The 24,609-nt window shown below is 46.6% G+C and overlaps 1 pseudogene; it reads left to right on the forward strand.

Annotated features, from left to right (window-relative positions):
• The window catches only part of LOC127235622 (60S ribosomal protein L6-like), a 41,055-nt pseudogene extending 23,919 nt beyond the window's left edge, over window positions 1–17,136 (forward strand).
• The last annotated feature ends 7,473 nt before the right edge of the window (window positions 17,137–24,609 follow it).

The following is a 24,609-nucleotide window of genomic DNA, read 5'->3' on the forward strand; positions in this document are numbered from 1 at the left end:
CTTGCTGGTATATAAAAATGCGGTTGATTTATATTGTTTGTGTTCTGTGGCCTTGAGTTCAGTTTATGTTACTGTAATAGAATACCAGAAGCTGGATAAATTACATAGAAAACATATTTGTTCCTCACAGTTCTGGAGATTAGGAAGTCCAAGGTTGATGAGCAGCATCTGACAAGGGGCTTCATGTCACGGCAGAAAGTTAGAGAGGTGGCAAGAGGAACAAAAGCTAGCTGTGGTGGTGCAAAGTCTCAGGTCTTCCTAGACTCCTGGAGGTCTCACGCCTCTACCTGCTGGCTCCAGTGGCTTTGGCCAGATGGTCACATGAACTTCTGTGCAGGCTCATTTTCTTCTTGAGAAGGGGCACAAAGATGCCCAGTGTGGAGAGCCAAAGAAGTGTGCGATCTGGAAGCACCAGAGCTACCAGCGGGGCAGAAGTTCAGTGAGAAGGCAGATTCCACGAGGCAAATCACGTGACTTGGTGATCACACAGGGCTTCATGAGATGCATCGTGGGACTTGGTGTCACACAGGGCTTCAAGCAGGAAAATGAGGCTCATTCACTTTTGAGGTTTGGAGGAGCCTGTGGCTAACTAGAACTGTGATAGACAGAATAGGGACTTTGGGAAGCCAGGCAGGCTAGCTGTGAGCTCAGGCTCTGCCTGAGGAGTGCACAGAGGCTGCCATTCCAGGCTGATGTCAGCCCCATTCTCTCTGACATGTCAGTGTGTGATGACGTCCACGGGGTTATGACACAGCATGCAGGGCTTCACCAGACACCAGTGCCAAATTCTTGGACCTCCCAGCCCTCAGACCTATCAGCAAACGTCTTATGGCTATGCATTGCCCCATCTCTGGCGTTCTGTTACAGCAATACAAAACAGACCATGGCAAGCACTATCACCCTGTCTGCTTATTTCTTACGGGCCTGGAGACTTCTGCTCAGGATCCAAGAGTCTGGGATTCACTTCCCTGGAAAATTATCATATTTTTAATATTGCCTTGAACCTTATGGCACTGGTTGGATAGTGAGAATTAATTTGGTGCAAATTAGTAAGAATATCACTTCTTCCTGCAACATAGTCTGGAGACCTGATATGATTGATGGGAAGCTGAAAAGGCAGTGGGGAGGGGTCACGAAGCCCAAGGCATGTGGGATACTTCTGCAAGGACTTTGGATAATCAGCTTGGCCCTCCTTCCTGACTCTTGCCCACATATCTTTTGGACTAGAATATGCCCAGTCTGACAGTTCCCAGGTATAATACTGGTGACTCCTAGCTATCTCCACTCCTGGCCATGCTGAGGTCTTTCCCAAGAACCAGCCCTTGTCTGTCTTGGCAGATGTCTAGTCCTTGCCTATACTCCCTCCTCCAGGACATGCCTCTGGGCATGTCAGCTGGCAGCCTAAGTTACATTCTTCTCCCTTCATTATGGGGGCCTGGACCCAGGCCAGCAGCCAAGGTGTGTGTATGGACTTCTGGATAGGATGGCAAGTTCCAGCAAGGCTCAAAGCATCCATCACCCACTCTGGGTATGCCTTCTACAGCTGCCTAGAAATTGGTGCAATTACTGTGCACCTGATTATAACTTGCAGGGATTTAAAAGCAGCTCATAGAGATGCACCCCAGCTATCACCTGGTCTAATCCAGGCTTTTAGTTTATTTATTTCACATTGGGGTCTGGTTCCAAATCATGATATGACTCAAGGGCAGGACTCATCCTCCTCTGCCCCCTCACAAAAGCATGGCCCAAACTCAACACATAATTGCTTGCCTTTTGCCCGTTATTCCCAGTAATAAGTTGAGGGCCTGTGACACTCCAGCCCAGGCGCTACTGAGGATGTCAGGGGCACCTGAGAGCTGATTACTTCATTTCCTTAGAAACTGCAGCTTCTTCTGTCAATGTCCAGGAAAATGAGAAGTGTAGCTCTGCCCACTAAGGAAGTCACTTCTAATTTGGGGGAGGGTGCCCACCATGGACACAGGCATGGATGTAGCTGGGTCAGTCTGGATCAGTGTGAGGGATATAGACCAAACAATGAGTAAATCTGATGCTGGCTGATTCACATCCCAGTTAAAATTCTCATCAGAGCATGGTGGGACCCCAGCTGTGGCCACCTCAGTGAGAAAGAGCCCTCTGGGCCACTTGATGCTTGAAAGAGAAACTGCCCATTTGCTCACTAGCACAGGCACCTCTGTGGAGCAGGGCGTTCGGGATTTGTGGCAGCAGAAGAGCAAAGGAGGATCCTCAGAATGCATGGTGAGAGGGAACAGAAAGGAGCTCTCTCTCTTCAGCAGGCCAGCAGAAGCCTCTTGAGAGTGGCTCCTGCCTCTGAAGAAAAAAGTGAGGGTATGTCCATGGCTTTAACAGAGTCTAGGGAAGTTTTCTGGTCTACCTCTGGGGGCTGTGAAGAGCTGAAAGGAGACAAGAATGCCCAAGACTCTGATATAGGAGACAGATATTCTTCTCTGGCCCAGGATACTGAGGGACCAGTCTGAGACAGGTGAGCCAGAGAGCAGAACTGAGGATATTCCTGTGAACATAAGAGGGAACAGTTGGCTATAGTGTGTATATGTGTGTGGGGGGGGCATCATCTTGTCTGTGTAAAGCCTATGAGGATGCAGCCATCTCTCATAAGACAGGACGTGTTTCCTGTTGATGTGTCAACCCTCCTCCAACATCAGACATCCAAGATGCAAATGACAGAAAATGAACTAAAAAGGGATAATGTTTGGGGAGATGTACTGGAGAGATGGCTCTGTAGTTAAGAGCACTGGCTGCTATTGCAGAAGACCTAAGTTCATTTCCCAGCACCCGCATGGCAATCTGACCCCCTCTTTTGGCCTCTGTGGGCACTGCATGGATATGGTGCACAGGCACATATAGGCAAAACATTCGTGCACATTAAAATGAATAAATTATTTCGTATAAAGCTAGGAATCATTTTAACCCTTAAAACATGTTTTTCCATGGCCTAAAGGTTCAAGGGTGCAGCTGTCTTCTGTGGTTGAGAGTCTTCAGTTTCAGCTGTGGCCCTGTGTTAGCATCATCCCTAAGGAAACTGACTCCATGGGTAAATTGAACCCTATAATGTACCTGTAATGTAAGTAAATGTGAGGAGGTAGGGGACAGAGGTAGATAATTTGTTTATAGCTACCAGGAACACACTTTATTAAGTAGCTTTATTTGAACTAATGAATATAAGCTAGATTATGGAAATACATACAGATCACCAGAAAGGGTGGGGAAGACAAGCAGAATTTAGAGCTTTAGCACCAATGAGGTTCCCTTCCCCACGGGAAGCCTGTTCGCCAAAGACTGGAGGTGGGCCCTTGAGACTGGGTCTCAGGGCAGCAAGAGTGGAGAGGAACTTTCCAACCCAAAGGCCACAAAGCACTTTATTCTCTTTAAAGGCCAGGTGATGTGGTTGGGATGGGGCTGACCTGCTGGCCTGCGCTTACCGGAGACAAAGGTGAATGAGCTGGGATGTGAGGCCCCATCTCAAGCCTGTGCTGATGGATAACAGAGAGATAGTGGGGTCCACCCTGGACTGTGCAGCCTGCAGTCAGGCGGGGTTGCCAGCAGGCATGGGTGCTGGGCCCTGTAGGCAGCTCCTCATGGAGCTCCGTTGGTTGCTCCCATACTGCTGGGGCTCTGCCCATCCTCCTGCCTCGTGAGCCTGAGGGAGGCAGGAGAAACAAAGCTATTTGTTCTCCACTCTATAAGAAAAATACACACTGTCTGGAAAGGTCAAGGCATTTGGGAAAGGTCAGGGTTCACAGATATGTACACGGAGGCAGTCAGCATTGTGCTTAGGATGGCTTCTGCACACACACACCAAGAGACAAGGACCTTAAGTTTTCATTGCTTAGTGACTGGGTTCCATAGGCTAACAAGGGAGCATTTTGAGGCAGGTGTGTAGAAGTGTTAGATAACATTGTGGTTGCTAAAGTAAAAAGAACATGAACAAATCTGCACGCAGCCCCTGGAGCATGAACACATCACCAAAAGGGGCTCAGGCATCAGACAGAACTTATCTCTATCAGAACCCTAGAATTAATTTATTTTTTTATAGGAGCTCCTGCAACTCACTATGGAACCACAGCTCAATAGACCCATTGTAAACTTCAAACATTACATGTTGAAACATGTTCAATACCTGTGCCAACAGAACACAGTAACACTGCACAGCCCACTTTCCAGGGCTCAGCCAGGCAGTGCCATCAAACTCAAAACCTGTCTTGTGATAAAGTACATTTTTCGTTAGATGCCTTCCAAAGTCTGTGGCATTCTGGTTGCTTCCCTCAGGGGAGAACAGAACTCAAAATTTGAGTTTCTACAGAATGTATAGCATGTTTACACCATAAAATAGATGGGAAAAATGGAAACACAGCCATCACGAGTTGGGGACCATTTGCAAGGTGAATGTGGTGTTTCACGCTCATAATCCCAGAGCTGGGAGGCAGAAAGAGACAGATCCCTGGGGCTTGCTGGTTATCCAACTTCAACTGCTATGTTAGTTCCAGCTACCCCAGCAAAAAAGTACATAGCGTATGTACTCGGAGATTTCTGTCCTGCCTGGTCCCCCTGTCATGTGGATGGAAGTTTCTGTACCACCTGGTCCTGCAGCCATTTTGTCCCACATAAACTCGCAAAGGCTTATATTAATAATAAACTATTTGGCCTATAGCTCAGGCCAGCTCTTTCTTAATTATTAACCCATTTCTATTCATCTGTGTACCCATGTAGGCTTGGAGAGATGCCATGGAGCTGCAGAGGTTTCTTCCTTCCCCTGCAGCTACATGGCATCTCTCTCACAACTCGCTCTCTGTATTCCCCTCCCCAGCCTTCTCCTTGTCTGGTAGTCCCTCATATGCTTCCTGTCTGGCTACATCCTGCCTGTCCACTGACTGAAACAGTTTTATCCATCAACCAATATGAGAAACATATATTCGCAGCATAAAGGAGGACATCCCCCATCAAGCATATACTTGACAAATATCTGAGGTTGCTCACTGACCTCTCATCTCCACATGCATGCATGCACATGTGGACACACATACATACTTTGCAAAAAGCCTCAGAGGCTCATGCACCACCATCCCTGCACAGACAAATAGGCTAGCCCACTCCCTCCACACAAGCACTTGTAGGGCAGAATCTGTTGCCTTCCAGGGACACCAGCAGGAGTCTGAGCACCTAGTAAACACGGGTTTTCTCAAATGAGTAGAACTGATGCTTTTGTCCATTCTTCAAGACCAGGAGTTGAAAGTGTTAGACTCCAGAAGTTTACACATCACAGAATCAATGTTATGTTAGAGTAGAGCCCAAGCTGGTATGTGTTTTCAGAGATCATTTCTCTTTTAAAAACTCTAAAGGTAAAGTTCAACCCCAAAGGGCTGTGTACTCAAGTCCCTGTTTATCTCAAATTCAGTTTGTTTTTTTTTTTTTAAGAAAAAAAAAAAAGAGTAAGTCAATAGCTTGGCACATGAGATATGTTTGGTCTGGACTGCAGGGAGGATGCCCTCCAACAGCAACAAAAATGTCCTCATCAAGGGTCACATGCTTCAGGTTCAGGCTGACCCAGTGACAATGCACCCTGGAATTCACAGCTTGTAGTATCCTGTATCCTTGGATGGCCAGGCATACAGGCCTACTTCAGTCTAACAAAGAGAATAAGGCATGAACAACAGGCTGTCATTGCTAAGGATGCAGCTCCATAGGTAGAGTACCTTCTGTCCTGCTGTGGGACACTGGGTGACAGATGAGCCACAGTGCCACATTTTATGTGGATTCTGAGGATTGAAATGTAGTTCCACACAACTGTAAGGCAAGGTCTTTGCAAACTGTGCCATCTCCCAAATCCCAGTGTATCTTTTATTTAATTATTTTTCTCTTTCCCAAACTAAAATATAATTTAAAAAATAGCTATTCTTTTATCTAATAATTTCCTCTTCTAATCACATATCCTGGGAAAATGAATATTGCTAGACCTTTGTGTAATAAAATGTTCATTTCAGGGTAGTTTGCAAAAGAAAGTGTTTCAATGTCTCAAAAAATGCTAAGAGATGTGATTCTGTCTAAATGATACCGTAGTCTGTAAATAGTTAAAACCTTTTTTCTAAGGACATAATGAGAAAATGCTTCTGACGTGTGATGTCAGTAGTGGAGGAGGACTTGAAGTGGACCTCCCTGGGCAGATTGATTCTTCTAGAGAGAGAATTAATAGTTGGTGTTTGTCTACTGATTGCTCTGAGAAATCTTCCAATTTACCTCTGATGGGTAAATCTGTTGCTTTTATGTTCAGGAGAAAATTAACAAACCAGAGCCAGAGCATAGAACACTCTCTCCCCCAGCTCACATGAAGTGCTTGGAGCCTGTAGAGGCCCTTTGTGAAGGTGGTAGAGCCCTAAGGTGCTACCAGCCTCTGTCTCTCCATCCCACATGTGTCCTGAGTCACGTGAGGGGAAAGCGTTGACACTTCCCACCAAAACTGATGACCCAAGTTCAATCCCTGAAACTCACATGGAAGGAGAGAACTTACTCCCATAAATTGTCTTTGACTCCCACAAGTATGCTGTGTTATACAATACAATATAAAAAAAAGTTAATTTCAAAATATGCAAAGCAAATTTCAAAATATGGACTAGAGCATAATAGAAAATACTAGAATTCTTTATGCACAGTAAGTTCCAGGAAATTTTGTTAATTGCCTGTAATTCCACCCCTATTAAAAGTAAAAGTTACATCTCATTGGGCATAACATCAAAAGTATGTGAAAGCCACTAGTTCTTTTACCCAGAGTGTTACCCCATCATAGCATCCAGGCTGTCGAGCAGCAACTGTCCTTTGCATAGGAACAATGGTTTCCTGGGCAGGCTGGAAGCTGGGTCTCTTCCTTATATTCTTCCTGGGTACCCTCAACTCTGCATGCTCAAAGGACACTGCAGCCAGCATCTGCAGGGCAGCAGAGGCTGGGAGGGGCTGCACAGCACTTGGTGCCTCTGTCAGGGATGTAAGCAAGGTGGTCCCTGCCCATTGCCCTGGGATGTGGCTCATTATTATTTAGTCCAGGACTGGGCTGCTCTCCTTTGCTTATGGAGTGAGCCCAGCTCTCACTCTGCTTCTGATAGTTGGCTAAATGCTAACCTCGGAAGATTGCATTCCCATCCCCGCTGTGGCTCCTAAGGGTAGGGTCACCTTAGCCAGATAGCCATTGATAGGAACAGCTGTCTGTGAGTGCTTTTCAGTCCTGGAATCGCTCTTGTTGCTGGCACCAGAGAAGGTGCAACAACGCCCACCCACTATCTCTCCAGTCCCTGCATTAGACTGCAGTTCGAGGAAATTGCCAAACTTCTAGGGAGCAGTTGGAGAAACAGTGGGTGCACAATAAACACTTTCCCTCTGTGCATTGCACTCAGCTGGATGCTGTTAGGGGCCTGGGGTGATTCCTGCAGTCAAGCACAGGTCTGTAGGGTTATTTCCACTTGGCTGCTTCTGTACTGTGGGCATAAGGGGTGACTTTTCAGCTGCTTTCAAAGGTTTGTGGATAGACTTATGATTTGTCCATTGCAAATGTTTCCCAAATGGAGAATATAGAAATTATCAGTTCAGATTCCCAGGCTTGGTGAACCTTTTTCACACTTCAGGCTGCCTAAAATTCATACCCATTCTACCCCAGGGATTCATCTAACTTTTTACAAGGCCTGAGTCGCCTTCTACTACAGGTACCAAATATCCCTCCAAGCCCTTTCTAGTCTTCCTTGCAGTCAAAGCACAGACATGTGACCAATGGGTTTATCAATGGGTATACCAGCTCCAAGCTTGAATCTGAATCCAGGAGGAGAAGCCACCAGGATTCTGGGGCTCAGGGAGGATAAGACTCAGGGATACCGGGGCTTTGGGAAACTGGCTCAGTGTGAATTGGACAGAGGGATGCTGGGGCTCAGAGATTCTGGAGACTCATGACCTTGCACAGTATTTGAAATAATGAGAGCTAACTGCTCTTCCATACCCCACTCCTCTGTGATGAGAGCATCAAGGCTCACACCAAATTCTTCCATATCCAACAAACATTAGTAAATTAAATAGACTGTGGGTGAGGATCCCACTCTGTCCTTTCCAAACCCCCACCAGCATTAAGTCTGTGGGGTACCTGGGTATCAGAAAGGATATAAGACATGATGGGACCTAAACCAAAATCCAGAGACTGTCCCTGCTGAGTGACCACAGTCCTTTCCTCCTCTCCCCATCCCTGTCCTTTCAATGTCCGAGGACCAACATGGTGATGTCATGGCCCCAAGATAGTAAACCAAAACACAAATCACCACGCAGGGCCCCCTACAGTTAAGTGCTCCTTTCTCTAGTGTTCTTTTACCCAAATTATAAGTGTATATCATTTTTATGTGCTTGCAGGAGTCATTAAATAAGCCATCATGGTGACAGTGCCCACTGGGACCACTGAAATAAATAGTTTAAGGGTTTAGGGAGGTGGTTATTACTTCTGTGTATCATATGGACACCAGGCAGGCGTCTGGCGAGCCACACTCACTCCTTCATAAGATAAAAATCTGTAAGCCACAGGAAGGTGAGGGGCCCACCTGGGGTTAGCCATCAGATGCAGTGCCTAGCAACCACCCAAACTCCCTGTCTCTGTATGGGCTGTCTCACGGTCATCATTGGTGACATTACTGCAGTCAATCATAAGTTCTAAGTTCTGTGCTTTTACATTTTTATGGGTGTCTTTGAGATGCTCGGCGCAAGGCTGAGAAAGCAACGAAACACAACTCTGAATTCATCTCGGTGCTTGGTTATCAAAGGTATCTGTATTTTGTTTTTAATTTTTCTTTTTAGATTTAATGTTATGTGTCTGAGTGTTTTGCCTGCATGTATCTCTGTGCAGTACATACATACCTGCTGCCCTCAGAGGTCAGAAAAGGCCATCAGATCCCCTGCGACTGGAGTTATAGTGTTACATGCTACTAGCCAGGTGCTGGTTAACCAACCTGAGTCCCTGCAAGAACAGCAGGTGTTCTTAACTGCTGAGTCATCCCCCCCAGCCCTCATCCGAGGATTTTTGTTTTTGTTGCTGTGGAAATCAAACTTAGGACCCTGTGGGTAAGTACGTTTCACTGAGCCATAATCCCATCAGGGACATTACTTTGAATTAGCAGACTATGGGGTTGGAAAGATGACTCCCTGTTAAAGGTCTTGTACTGCTCTTGCAGAGGACTCAAGTTCAGTTGCCAGCATCCATATTAGGCGATTCATAACCACATGTAACTCCAGCTCCAAGGGATGTAGCACCTCTGGCCTCCATCAGCGCTTGCAGTCATATGCACATATCTCCACAGTGGCATATATACATGAGTAAAGATAAATTTGAAAGGAGAATGCTATAAAAATTAGCAGATGAGCTGGACAGTTTTATGTCAACTTGACACAAGCTAAAGTCATCTGAGAGGAGGGAAACTCAAGTAGGAAAATATCTCCGTGACACCAGACTATAGGCAAGCCTGTAGGGCATTTTATTATTCGTTTTTATTTTTGTTTTCCGAGAGACAAGGTTTTTCTGTGTAGCCTTGGTTGTCTTGGAACTTGCTCTGAAGACCAGGCTGACCTTGAACTCCGAGATCCTCCTGCCTTTGCCTTCTGAGCGCTAAAATTAAATGCTTGCACCAGCATGCCCAGATAGTAGGGCATTTTGTTAATTAGTGATTAATGTGGGAGGGCCCAGCCCATTGTGGGTGGTGCTACCCTGGGGCTGATGGTTCTGAGTTCTATGAGAAGGCAGGTTGAGCAAGCCATGAGAAGCAAGCCAATAAGCAGCACCCTCCATGGCCTCTGCTTCAGCTCCTGTGTCCAGGTTCCTACTGTGCTTGAATGCCTACCCTCACTGTTTTTGATGATGAACTATTATATGGAACTGTGAGAAAAATAAACCCTTTCTTCCCCAGATTGCTTTCGGTTATGGTGTTTCATCCCAGCACCAGTAACCTAACTAAGATAATAGACTATGTTTATCTGGGCTCAAGAGCGGTGCCATGCTTAACAACAAAAGCTGGGGTTATGCCCACTGCAGGGCCAAGACAAGGAAGCCAGCTGCTCCCTTGTATACAACTATCCTAGCAGTGTAAATTGTCTTAGGCTGTGTTGTGCTGCTGCAACAAATGAGGTAACTCATGATAAGCTGGCATGTTATTTCTCAGATTTGTGAAAGCTGAGGTATCCAAGACCAAGGGCACTCATGTAGCAAGGTCTTTTGGGATTGCAACATGTCAGAAAGGCACAGAGTGAGAAGGGGACAGAGAAACAGGTATGAGCCTGAAGACCTGCTGAGCCCCTCTGCAGGACATGCCAGAGCTTCCCCAAGGAGCTTCTGGGAATGTTGCTCACGGCTCCTCTCCTCAGAGCCTGTAAAAGTGCTGTTTCTGCAAGATAAAATCTGCTTAGTTCAGTTGGGCATGCTAGTGAAGGACCAGCCTCCAGACACTGCAGTGAGGCTTGCCCCCTGGTCCCCGCTGCCCTCAAAGGCGTTGGTCCCAAAGGTATACCTTAATAAATTTCCACATGCAAATCTTCATCTTAGAGTCTGTTTCCTGGGAAATATCGTTCCTCAACTTTATAAAGTCAAAAAAAAATCCCAATACACATAGTGACATAAGTTTTGAGACTGGATTATACAGGGAAGTAGACATTAAAACTGAAAGCAAGGCTCCATATGTTTCATTCAGACCTTTGACAGATAAACACTGTAACAAATGTAAAGACCTAACTTCTTATATGCTGAGTAGGAAGGGTGTTGTCTCAAGCTAGCAGGAAGTCAACTGCTTAGTGCATAGTTTGTATAAGCATTGACTTTCCTGATGGGAGGGCCCTAGCAATGATCCTAGGGAAGGCAAGGCAGATGCTCCAGACCCTGTGTGACCATTGCTTCACTTATATTTTGTTACTAAAAGGGAGTTGTAGAGAACTAGCTGACACCTTATGAAGGCAGAAATGTCAAAGATTCATGGGCCTCTATATGTCTTTTTAATGAGACATTTTGTTAACTCATACAGTATCACCATTTAATGTGTAATCAGTATACAGGTATTGATGTTAATTTTTCCATCTTCTGTTCTCAAGACTTCATTCTAGAGCAGCTAGGATATAGCTAACATGAAAGGGAAGCGTAGGTTCTTACAGAAGCCCTCCCTGTTAAGGTGTCCCCTCCCTAAGGTGGGCACAACAGCATAGTCCCACGAAAGCCACAGTTCACGTTGGATTCACTCATAGTTCTGTACACCGTGTGCCTGTCCCCAAGAGAAACACATAGCATGCAGCATACGGCTGTGCCCCTTAATTTCATTAGAGTGTCACATGATGTATGATCAGTCCTTGCTTTTGAATGTGAATGTATGTTGGTTGGTCCTTGGCTTATCTGCAATTATTTCTACTCCTGTGAAGTTACAACTAATACGATAAATTATCTACAATTCCTGGAAGTATCATTTCTTAGGTCAAGCAGGTGATATGGAAGGTAAGAGTGCCCTTCGTTGCTGGAGCCAGGGAGAGCGTACTGAACCTAATGAGCTTTCTGGTCTTCTTCACCCTGAGAGGCCCCTAGCCTCACGGGGATCCACTGGCACAGAAGCTGTGGAACCTGAGTCTAGTCATTTACAAAGTTCGTTTGACTTCCCAAGAACAAGACATTTCCCTGTGTACCTCAATGACTGTAAAATGCCACTCAAGTCCTACGTCACTTTTATTTCTAGACTAGTCAGTTGTCACTGCCATTAATTTAATTGGTATTATATCCCTATGAGACCCACACAGCTCTCTCTAGAATGAAGGGTTAGCTAACCATGTGTGTGTGTCAGTGGCTACACTGATGTCTGGCTTGCAGCTTCAAATGCCACGGTGTAACAGGAAAGGACAAGAGGGAGGCTGTGTTTGTAGACGTGGGTGTTTCTGATAAGGGGAAGGGTGGGGAATGGTAGAATAATAACTCAGAAGCAGATGGCTCCATGATTGTGCTCTGGAAGCTGCTGTCTTCCACCCAGAGGAGGGTTTGGCGCATGCTATCCTGCCTGTATCTCAGCTTAGTGTGTCTGGGCAGGGAGGATGAACATTGCACAAACCTGGGTCTCAGACCATAGGGACAGACCTATTTTCCATCCTCTGTCCCTAGTAGGGCTGACGTTCAGTTTCCACAACCTCAGAACGTTCTTCAAATAAGCCCTTAAGTAGGCTCAAGTTCAGAGCTATGGTGAGGAAAGGAATTGGTGTTCTAGACACTAAGTGAAATGGTATTCTGGTCTGGGATAAAAAGGTTTGTTTAAAATAAAAGAATGAAAGTATCTGTGGTTTCGAGGCCACCCTGGTCTACAAGAGCTAGTTCCAGGACAGGCAGGGCTGCATCTCAAAAACAAAAACAAAACAAAAAAGAAAGAGGGGCTGAGGAGCTCAGTGAGTGGAGCATAGGGACCTGAGTTTGGGGCCCCAGTACCCACATAAAAGCTAGGCTTTTAACCCTTGTGCTGGGGTGGGCAGCACAGGCAGATCCAAGCTTGAGGCTTGTTGGCCAGCGTAGTCAAAACAGTGGGCTCTGGGTTCAAAGAGAGACTCTATCTCATGAAAGAGGGACTAGTGAGTTGTCTCAGTGGATGGAGGTGTTTGCCATCAAACCTGAAGAGCTGGGTCCCCCATGGTAGGAGAAAACTGATTCCTGCAAGTTATCCTCTGACTCGCATGGGCATGCATGCCATATCTGTGTGTATGCACATGTGCTCACACACACTTACTATGTGTATATGTACCTACACACAATAAATAAATGTAATGAAAAAATGTGTAAAAGTGGTAACAGACACAACTTTTTGAAAATGAGTTGAAGAACTGATTGAGGAAGATACTCAGCAAGTTCTGGCTTCCTTGCCCATCCTCGTGGGAGAGTGCACCTGCACACACGTGTGCGCACATGCAAGCACATGCTCTTGCACAGACACACTAAATAAAAACAAAATAAAAAGAAATCGGTTGTGCCCATACTCTAACCCTTCAAGAGCCAGGGTTCCTACTGTTTAATCCGATCTTGGTCAACTTTATCTTTATGATTGAGACAGTTCTCAGACAAAGAGGAGCAGAGCGAGCCTGGACCAGGCGGTTCTGATCTGTGAGCAGGAGGCAAGCTAGGCTCAAGCACTAAGAAGGGGACTGTGCAGCTTTGAGGCCCTGGGGATAGCCTATTAGAAGCCTTGTGTGGGAGCCTCGGGAGACAAGACCATTTCCTCCTAGACTCACACTGGTGTGTCCCCACGGTGCCTCTGAATCAACCAACCTGAGTGGAACTCTGAAGCTCCAAGGGATGGACATGTACCTGGAAGGTGGCCGTAGCATTGCTGAATGTAACTCAAGCTGATTCTTTTCTGTCTCATAGCTGCTTTTGGTTGTGAATCTTACTGTAAAGTGTACATGTGGCCTTCAAAGGCAAATGAAGGTAGAGATATACTAGACTCTCCTATGGACCAAGATCTTGATTCAGGAAGCTAGGGTCACCAGGTAGGACCCAAGGGGCTGTCATCCTAAAGCTGGTCTTAGTGTCCCTTACACTGATGGACATTCACTGTCTCAGACCTCCTGACAGCCCCGCACCCATGCAGATAGAGGACAGCTTCCCTTTGCTCAGCCCCAATGGATCCCTGCTGGAATTTTAATTGCTCCCTCAGGATTGAGCAGTAGCTCCTAGAAATGTCACAGAGTCCTGGATTGGCAAAGGACTAAAATTGTCACTTAATGTTGCAGGAGGAGATAAATCCTTTATTCTTCCGGGAAAAGTAAAAAATAGACTGATCTCAGGGGCAGGCCCGGCAGCAGACACAGTTTTAAACTCTGCTGCAGTCCTGAGCTGGGCTAGGCAAGGCTCATAATGACCTCAGGACAAACAGAGCAGTTGGGGGCAGCATGCCCCTCTGCTGTCTTAATGAAGGGTACAATCAGTAAACAAGGAAGAGCCCCTCACTGTGGCCCGGCTGCTGTCCCTGGTGGCTTTCTTATGCTACCTCTGTAGGTGGTAGCACCTTTGCACAGAGACAGATAGCCCATGCCTTCATCCTGATTCTCACATCCAAGCTGTTTGTCCTTCCCTGGAGCTACTAGCAAGCAGAAGAAGGGGATCCTTGTGTTCCCAGCTCTTTTACCAGACTTCTTTTGGGTACCACCAGCCACAACATAGGTATAGAAGTTCATTTTGCATTACTATATTGAAATGTCTGAGGCAAGCTAACTTTATGGAGAAAAGAGGTTTCTTTAGCTCACGGTTAAGCTCACAGTTAGGTCTAAGGGCTCAAAGGCATGATGCCAGCCAGCATTAGCCAGGCTCTGGTGAGGACCCCATGGTGGGTAGCATCACAATGTCAGATAGGTGTAGGAGGAAGAGATCATATTTTGAAACAGAGTCAGAGAGCACCAGGGCCCAGGCTCACTGCTAATGACTTGCCACGTAGAGAGCTCTGGGTTCCCCCAAAATGGTATGAAAATCTATGTCCAACATGTTGGGAGACCTGCACACCACTAGTTAAGGAGGAAGCTGGGCTAAAAATTAACTGATACCCCAAATACCAGAAGTAAAGCCATGACACTCTCCAAGGAAAACAAAGGGGGAGTTAGAGATGCAGCTCGGGTAGGACAACCCTCATGTAGCATCTACAGAGCCCGGGATTCAGTCTCTGGTACCACATAGACTAGGTGTGGCTTCAAGCTCCTGTCATCCTAAAGAAGGGTACCATCAGGAGGATCCTAAGTTCAAGGAAATCTCAGCTACAGCCGAGGCTAACCTGGCCTACATGATTCTCTCTGAAGAAGTGGAAAATGGGGATTAGAGGGAAGGGGGCAAGGAGGGAGAGGAGGGGGAGGGAAAAAGAAAAGTATAGTATCCAGAATGTGTGAAGAACTGTTACAGCTGAACAGCAAACCAAACAACATGAGTTAACGAGGAACAAAAGGTTTGAAGAGACATCTCCAAAGAAGCTGTGTGGGTGCTAAGAACTGAACCTGGTCCTCTGCAAGAACAATACATGCACCTAACTGCTGAGCTAGCTTTCTAGTCCCCGAGTTTTAAAATTTTGTCCCAATTGAAATCAGACCAAAGAACAAAGCCAGGTACCTGTACCTCACTTCAGTCCTCTAGGTCGTGGGAAGTAGTGGCTGGGGCTGAGCCCCATGATTGCAGCATCAAGATGGAGATGTCTGTGTGACATTTACCCCTTGTGGACTCTGTCACAGGTCCAATGGGCACAGCTCATGCCTACCCTGCATACTGGGGGCAGCTCTAGACCCATATTACACCTCTGCTGGTGGAAGGAGCCACCACCTGGGGAAGAGGACTTGAACTATAAGTGGGGGGGCACCTGACTTGTGACCTGAGCTTCCCAAATGCCATGCACCCACTTGGCATCCACATTTAACTTCCGAGCCAGCTTCCTCGCAGAAGAAACTGTTCATGGTGCTGCTGAGGAGAGCAGGTTCCCACTGCAATGTGTGCCCAGCATCTCTTAAGAGCCCCGTGTCACCACAGTGCCAAAGGACAAGGTAAGGCTGTCCTCAGGGCATCTCCACTCAACAGAAGGCCTCTGTGCCCCTTATCAACAAAGCAGAGAGCCACGGAAGGTTGGAGGGAGGTGCTTGGCCCAAGCTTTTCCCCACCTGCCTGGATCTGGTGCCAACAGGCCCAGGCTGTTCTCAACTGTGGTCAGAGGAGCAGCAGCGTGCAGCAGTCACCACAGAGACTGCAGAGAAGAGGAGGCTGAGCATCAGTCCTAACTGGGACCCCCTTATTAACTCTTCCCTCCTGGACCACTATCAGGAAACACAGCAGAAGAGGAGGCAGGAAGAACGTAAGAGCTGGAGAATGGGGGTGGTGCTGTGGGGTGCTTCTGGACACAATGTGGCCATTGTAGTCATGAGCTCAGACTGCCATGGTTACCTGCAATTTCCAGCCAGCCCGAATCCCAGCATAGATGGGGTAGATAGATGAGTCCCAGGCCCCACCCCTTCCTGAAGAGGTTTTAGCAGTGGATAGTTGCCGTGTGTGTGTGTGTGTGTGTGTGTGTGTGTGTGTGTGTATGAGTGTGTGTGTGTGTGTATGTGTGTGTGTGTGTGTGTGTGTGTGCGCGCTCGCACGCGTGCATCATTACAGAAGGCGTGGCCACTGGTAGGTTTCCTATGCTCCAGTGGACGCCCCACCACCACACACGCAGGGGCAGTACTAACGGGACCTGTGAGTTGGGAGGGCTGGAGAGATATGCTGGTAGTTGAAGAAAGGAATGGTAGGCAGATGTGATCATATTTAATTTTTTCATATATATCAAATACAAAAAATACATTTTTTTGGTTTTGATAATTTTTTTTAATTTAAATTTGAAACAAGCTTGTTTTACAGGTCAATCCCAGTTCCCGAACCCTCTCCTGTTCCCCCACCAACCCCAATCCCATCCCCTTTCTGCTCCCCAGGGAGGGTGATGCCTTCCATGGGGAGTCTTCAAAGTCTGTCATATCATTTGGAGCAGGGCCTAGGCTCACAACCAAAAAATACATTTTTATGTAAGATTTTTATACAATATATTTTGATCATGTTTTCCCCTTCCCCAGCTCCTCTCAGATCCTCCTCACTTCCTGATCCACCCAACTTTGTGTTCTCTCTCTCTCAAGAAAAAAAAATCCTAAAAATTAAAGCAAATATGTAAAATACCAGTTAGAGGAAAACTTCCAAAACAAACTGAAACAAGAAGTCCACAAAAGCATGGTGTCCATTTTGTGTTGGCCAGCTGCTCCTGGGCATGGGGCCTGCCCCAGAGGTGGTCAGTGAGACTGTCTTGGAGAAAACTGATTTTCCCTTTCCCAGCAGGTATCAGTTGCAGACAGCTTCATGGTTAGGGTGGGAGTTTGTGTCTGCTTCTCCCTCTCAGCACTGGGACCCTTGTGAGGGTCACATGTGCTGCCATAGTCTCCGAGTTCATATGTGCATCAGTCCTATTGTGTGCAAGATGCTCTTTCTTAGAGATAATAAAGGAGCCCCCCTTAGGACTGATGCTCAGCCTCCTCTTCTCTGCAGTCTCTGTGGTGACTGCTGCCCACTGCTGCTTCTCTGACCACGGTTGAGAACAGCCTGGGTCTCCTGGCACCAGATCCCGGCAGGAGGGAAAGCTTGGGCCGCCCTCCTATCTACCACCTCTAGCTCTTACAATCTAAGAAAAAATAGAAGATTTTAAAAAGGCCAGTGGGAAGGGCTCACAAGGCCCCACCCCTCCCGGGGGATCGAAATGCTGTTAATGAGTGCTAGGAAGACAATATCCCCTGTTAAGATGCCCATGTTCCTGTAAATAGCACCTCAACTATGTTCCTGTAAGCAACCCCAATGGAACTCACTGGGTCACACAAAGATGGTGGGAGATGCCATTCTGTAAATATGTTTTTCTTATTGGTTAATGAATAAAGCCCTACTGGCCAATAGGAAAGCAAGATAGGTGGGACGAGGAGACAAGGAGGTTTCAGGGAGAGGTAGGAGGAGATTTAAAATGTAGGATCGAGAGAGAAAAACTCCGGACCTTGTCTCTGGTAAGATAGGACCACGTGGAAATACTTACATTAATAGAAATTGGTTAATATTTAAGACAGAGCTAGCCAATAAGAAATGCTAGTAACAGGCCAACAGCTTTATATCTAATACAGCGTCTCTGTGTGTTATTTGGGGCTGACGCAGCAGTGGGACCAGGATGGTGGGGGGAACCTACTCGTAACACAAAGAGGCATAAAAACAGAGAGGGGGCTGGTTGGGATGAGAAGAGATTCAGCAGGAATGGGGGAACTTTAGAAGGTGATAGGGTAAATAGTATGAAAATGCATTATATACGTCTATGAAATGGCATAACTAATCCCACTATTATATATGGCTTTAAATGAATCTAGGCCGAACCAACTTACATGTTTCTTCTTACTGAATGCATATGGTGAATGGGTACAGGCACACAGGTGTCATGAGGCGAATGTGGCATCTAGAGGGCACTTTTGGGAGTTGCTTCTCTCCTTCCACTTTGCTGAAGCAGAGTCCCCTGGGCGGGCTGCCCTGAGAGCCTCTCACTCTTCTGGCTCTGCCTCCATGCGGGTGCTGGGACTGAACCTGGGTCTTCTGCAAAAGCAGCAAGTGCTCTTACCCATCGAGTCATCTTTCAGCACCCACTTTCTTGTTTTCTTAAGTTAAGGACATTACAGTGTTTGAGTGAGCTTTAGCCAAAGACAATGTGTAAATAACTACAGCCAAATAGCTGTTGAGTTTATTTGCAACTGATCCCTGGGAACTGTGCCATTCCTGTAGGGCAGTACTGCTCAGCTCATCTGCCTGTGTTCCAGACACTTCTGCCCCAACTCTGTCCCTAAAGGATGCTCTCACCCTTCTCATGTGACTGAATCCACAGTACTGCATACTTCCTTGTCATCCAGCCCCGTCCCCCAGTGTAGTCACTCATCTCCATGGCTGTCCCTTGTTGAGGGTGTGGGGCAAGCTTGGCTGTAGAACCATTACTGTAACATTCCATCATCTGAGGACTAGGATATTATAACACACAGGAAAAATGGCTGGCTTAAGAAGTATTCTGCAAAGCTGGGCTTTGATACTAACACTAGGGAGGCAGAAGCAGGCAGATCTTAGTTTAAGGCCAGTCTGGTCTACAGAATGAGTTCCAGGACAGCCAGGACTACAAGAGAAACCCTGCCTCACAAAAACAAAACAAAAGAAGAAGAGGAGGAGGATGAAGAATTCTACAAAGCCTAGTTAAGAAACTCCCACAGATTTATCTTACGCAGAAAGGACAGAAGAAAGGAAGGAAGGACTATCCCCTCCTGGGGAAGACATTGACAAGGACACATAGAAATGGGAAGCCCTTGTGAGTTTGAGGGTTGGAAGAATCAGTGTCACAGTGCCTGTGTAACCCACAGAAGTCTGTAGTACCCACCAAAGCATCAAGCCTGCTGCTTGGTGTCAGATAGAGGACCAGGATGTCATCTGCACTGCCGGGCTCTTCTCAAGATTACCTGCAGTAGCCAAGCTATGGAGGGAACCCAGAATTCACCAGCAGATGAATGGATAGGGAAGGCATGACATGAGCACAAAGGAATGCTACTCAGGTATAAAAAATGCAAGACATTCTATTATTGGCAGCAACTTGATTGGACCCAGAGGGCATTATGTTAAGTCTAAGAAGCCAGACACAGAGCTGGGTATAATGTTGCCTCCCTTTAATCCGAGCACTCTGGAGGCAGAGGAAGGTAGACTCTGTGAGTTCAAGGCCAGCCTTGAACATAGTGAATTCCAGGGTAGCCAGAGCTGTGTAGAGAGACCCTGTCTCAAAACAAAGAAAAGAATCCAGATACAGAAACCTAAACAGCACATGTTCCCACTCACAGGCTGAAAATGTAAGCTCTGTCTGTAGCAACTGTGGGATGCCTGGGGCTCCTGTTCATGTGGATTTTCCAAAGCAGTCAGAAAAGGACATTTTGAATGTTCTTAACACAAGAGTTTGAGATGACAGTTATGCTAATTACCCTGAAGACATCACCACACATCTTTTATATTGATATGTATATTTACACGTATTGAAAGAGCACATTGTAACCCAAATATGTACAGTTCTGTATGTCAACAATTAAAAAGACACAAGGGGAATCCAGCGCCCTCTTCTGGCTTCTGCAGGCACTGCATGCATTCAGTGTGCATATTTACCTAGGGAAAATAGTCATTCTTATAAAATAAAAATAAATAAATCTTTTCTTAAAAGTATCTGCTGGGGCTGGCTCAGTGGTTGAGAGCACTTACTGCTCTTGTAGGTGACCCAGCTTCAATTCCCAGCACCCAAATCATTTGGCTCACAAGTGCCTGTAATTCTAGCTCCAGGGGATCTGATGCCCTCTTCTGACCCATGGGGCACCTGCCCAGAAGCAGGCATACACAACACATACACATCAATAAATTGTTTAAAGACCCACAGATACTAATAGGCTTCCTAGCACCAGAAGAAATGTTGTATGCTCCACCTTTGGGTCCTGGTGGGGGGCAATGGACACAAGGACAGTGACCAATGTCCTGGAGGACCCCCAGCCCCTGCCTGCTCCTCATACTGAAAGCCCTCTGGGACTGCCCTTCTCTGTCTCTTTTTGCAATCTCACACAATGTTCTTAAATGCCATACTGCCCCTGTGTGAAGAGGCCGTCCCCAGGGGTTTGGAAGATTGCTCCCCTCCCCCTCCCGTCTAGCCTCTGCAGACAGACACGGTGACATTGCCAGCTTACATGTCTCTCCAGACTGAATCCTGCTTTTGCTCCCACACCGGTGTCTCAGCTGGACATTTATGGGATGTGTCAGAAGATTCTTTTTTTTTTTTTTTTTTTTTTTTTCCCGCCTTGTAGTGCTTGGGCCCAGGCAAGTGAGAGATTTGGGGTTGACAAGTTGTTTGCCTCAATGAAAATGTGTGTTTTTCTGCCTTACATAAGGCATCGGGGAAACCAGATGTACCCCTTTGAATATTTATGGCCTCACAGCTTCTTCTATTAATAATTCATGGTGCAAAGTCGTGTCTACCCATCAACAGGGTTACATAGCAAGAAGGGACAGAGAGAGTCCCCTCCTCCCCTCGCCCTGGAAGTCCCTGCACCCGGAGCAGACAGATGGGCACCGCATGCCTTGTTTGGTTCACCCTGCGAAAGATAATAAAACACACTTTGCTGGAATTTTCTGTAACAGGCCTTGATTACTTTAATAAACCACGGGGGGACTCATCAGGAAGCACACAGAGCTTTCCCAGCCAGGCTTCAAAGAGAAACATTTGGCTGCTTTTGTCATTATTGGGCCAAAAAAATTGTTGCTAAACTAGTCTATTTGAAATACATTAAAAAGGGCCCTATGCCACCCAAAGCTTGGTCTCCAGCTCAGGTAGCTTTCAAAGCTACAAACACTTTTGTTTCTGATTGAAATTCAATTCTTGAAAAGAGTGTCAGAAAATACCTTAAAAGTAAAACTGGCATGTCACCTGGAATGTCACCCAGAGAGGTAAGCTCCAGTTGAGTGGCCTGACCGCCTTCGGGTAAAAGAGGCCACAGAGGTCATCAGGACCTCATCAAATCGGCACTGTGTGGCATTGTGGGGGTGGCTGTGCTGTGAGGGTGGCACTCTGAGGAGGAGCACTGTGAGAGTGACATCGTGAGTGGAACCATAAAGGTGTCACTGTGAGGGTGTATCATGAGGATAACATCATAGATAGCGTCGTGCTGTCTCCCCTTCCTTCCCACACGCCGTAAAAGGGAGATCATTATAGTTTGTACAAGCACCTCGGCTTCACCGTGATGTTCCATGCTCTCTGCTTGTTGATAGTAAATTGTGTCTCCATTTTTCTCCTACTGAAAACAGTTAAAACACATCCCAGCTTAATTTGGTAGAACATATACCTAGCAAGCAAAAACCCCTGGATTCAATCCCCAGCATCTTGTAAACCAGGCACATGGCACACACCTGCAATCCCAGCACTCTGGACGTATAAGGAGGAGGATCAGAAGTTCAAGGTTATCCTCAGCTACACAGTCTAAGCTATGCAAGGCCCTGTCAAAGGAAGGAGGAAGGTAGAAAGGAAGCCACTGGTATGCTGGGCAAGCTCGCTAATGACCAGTGTCTACTCTTCCTTGTCCCCGTTTCCAGTGCTGGCAGCAGCATCAGTCCCCTGACCTGTCCTCATTCTGGTCAGCTGACCAGTGACCTCAGCCTTGAAAATCCTTCCCAAGGGTCCTGTTTGTCCTTCTCTGTTCAGTTGCAAGAGCAGAAGCAGCAAGAATGGGTGACAAGACAGCCATGCCTAGACCCATTCCCTGTGAGAGTGTCATCCTTCTAATAATAATAATTAATAATAATAATAATTAGGACATTGGTCATGCTTCCCAGCAGGGTACACAGAAAACATCAATGAGGGGGTTAGAGAGCTGAAGAGCCCCGCCTATTTGGATGTTGTAATCAAAGAAACATTTTCCTGAATTGGGAAGTGATTAGAGAAGGCCTTCTCTGGGACTTACATCCAGGAGAAGCACCCCAGCTTCAGCCAGAGCACCCATGGCAAACAGCCACACGAACCGGGAAGGTTGTACCCCAGCACCTTCTTAGCCTGCCTGGTGCCTCACCAGAGCCCCTGATTTCTCCAGGTCACCATGCCCACTAGAGGCTCTGTGGCCATCTGCTGTCTGCTCAGGGTGCTCTTTGCCCCAGCTGCTGTCCCTTGGGGACACTATGCTACCCCTGACTTCTTAGGTTATTTTTAACTCCAGGCTTGGGTTCACCATCACTTTTTGAAAGCTTTACTTTCTTCCAATTGAGTTCCCTTCAAATTGGATTATCTTTCTCTGGCAGAAACCATTGATCATACTCTCCACACACAACTCCTAGTAAGACAAAACCCACCAGCATTTCTGCAGGACCTTGACCTTATCTTTGTGAAGTAGGGGCCTCGTCCTTGAGATACCCCTGATACTTCCATCTTTCATCTTCCTGGAACCCAACAGCTATTAGGACTGGGAGATAGCCTAGTCAGTAAGGATGCTTTCTGTGCAAATATAAAGACCTAAGTTTGAATCCCTAGAAACCAAGTAAAAAGGCAGCGACTGGCTTGTGTAACTGTAGTCCTAGGCTTGAGGGACAGAGATCGGTGCATCCTAGGAGCTTGTGACAAGTCAGTCTAGCCAAAATAGTGAGCTTCCAGTTCTGTGAGTAGCCCTATCTTGAGACAATGGGGTGGGGGTAGTGGATGACACCCAGTGTTCTCCTCTGGCCTCTGCATGTGCACACATCCATATGCTTGTATGCACTACACACACACACACACACACACACACACACACATCACTCTTTGCTTCTTAGGCTCATTTCTCACTATGATACAATATCACTTAGACTCTCAGAATCAGCATCACTTCAGAATGTGGTCTTGTTTTTTGCTGCACAGCCTGAGTCTCTCTTGAAAGAGAAGATTCCTTCCCTCAGGGTAACATCCAGTTTTTACCTTCAACAGTACAAAACTCAAACAAGAAAACCCAGGCGTGACTTCCTAGAGATGTCAATCATTTCAGGTTGGCTTCTTAGCTGTCATGACAGCAAAGTCTTCAAATACAGCTGTGATCATCTCAGGCATTTCTGAACATCAGGGCACTCCCTGCTGTGAAGGAAGGAGTCACAGCCAGGCCCTTCCAATATGATACACTCATTCAAGGCTCTGTTTAAGTAGAAGTGAGTAAGTAGGCATGCATGGCGCCTGGGACGTAAAGGCAGGAAGACTGAGTTCAAGGCAATGCTGACTTCACAGTGAGTTTGTGGCCAGCCTGGCTTACATGAGAGCTGTGAGAAAAGGAGAAAGGTGGAGTATAAAAGGTAGGGGGGATTAGGAAGGCCTTTCAGGTCAGATCTCTCAGGGCCTACCTTGTCTTCTCAAAACTCCTGCCATGGCCATGATGCCACTCCAGTTGAATTGAATTCTGACAGGTGCACGGATGCCTCGGTGACTAGGGAGGAAGCAGCATGCCGTGTGTGTCTGGGATGCATTTGCAGACAGCATCTTCTTTGAAAAGTGTGTGCTTAGTTTGTATTATGGGCAAGCGATGCTGGTATTGGTCAGCACAAGAGGCTATGGTTTGAAGAAGGCTATGGTCAGCACCTTGGAGAAGGCAGATGTCACAACTGAAAACTAGGTTTGGAAGATCAAAATTGTGGAGGCTTTGCTTCTTGTTGAGGGTTGTCTGCCTAACTCACAATCAGGGCCAAGATTATGAGAGACCTCACACACATTAGGGAGGCACGCCTCTAGAAATGTCCATAAAGTTGTTTCCAGACAGGATTAGCAGAGGGTGTAGTCTATGTTGCCCTTACACTTTTGATCTTCCTGCCTCAGACTCCAAAGTGCTGGGATTTACAAGTGTGTGCCTCTGTGCTCTGCTTGGGGGGGAGGGAGGGAGGAGTAGGGAACAAAGTACGGGTCGAGTTTTCTCCCTTTTTGAACCCCTGCAGAAAATATTTTTCTATTTACTTATTTGTTTGCTTATAATTTAAGACAGGTTTCTCTGTGTAGCCCTTGCTGTCCTGGAACTCGCTCTATAGACCAGGCTGGCCTCAAACTCACAGAGATCTGCCTGCCTCTGCCTCCAGAAGGCTGGGATTAAAGGCATGTGCCATCATGCCCCACAGGAAGTATTTTCCTGTCATTGAATCTTAAAGATCAAAAGAACTTTCATAACATTTTTAAAAAGATATATTATTATTTATATCGTGTTCTGTCTGCATGTTGGCCTGCAGGCCAGAAGAGGACATCAGATGTCATCACAGATGGTTGTGAGCCACCATGTGGTTGCTGGGAACTGAACTAAGGACCTCTAAAAGAGCAGCCATTGCCCTTAACCTCTGAGCCATCTCCCCAGCCCAGTATTTTCTTTGAAAATTTTACATCATACACCCCTATTGAGTTTGATTCCCAGTCCTTCCCTGTCCAGGCCTCTGCCTTGTGACACCCCCCCCCCTCCTGTCCTATATCAAAAAAGAAAAACTCCAATTTGTGT

Source organism: Phodopus roborovskii, unplaced genomic scaffold (assembly GCF_943737965.1).
Source record: "Phodopus roborovskii unplaced genomic scaffold, PHOROB, whole genome shotgun sequence".
NCBI lineage: Eukaryota > Metazoa > Chordata > Mammalia > Rodentia > Cricetidae > Phodopus > Phodopus roborovskii.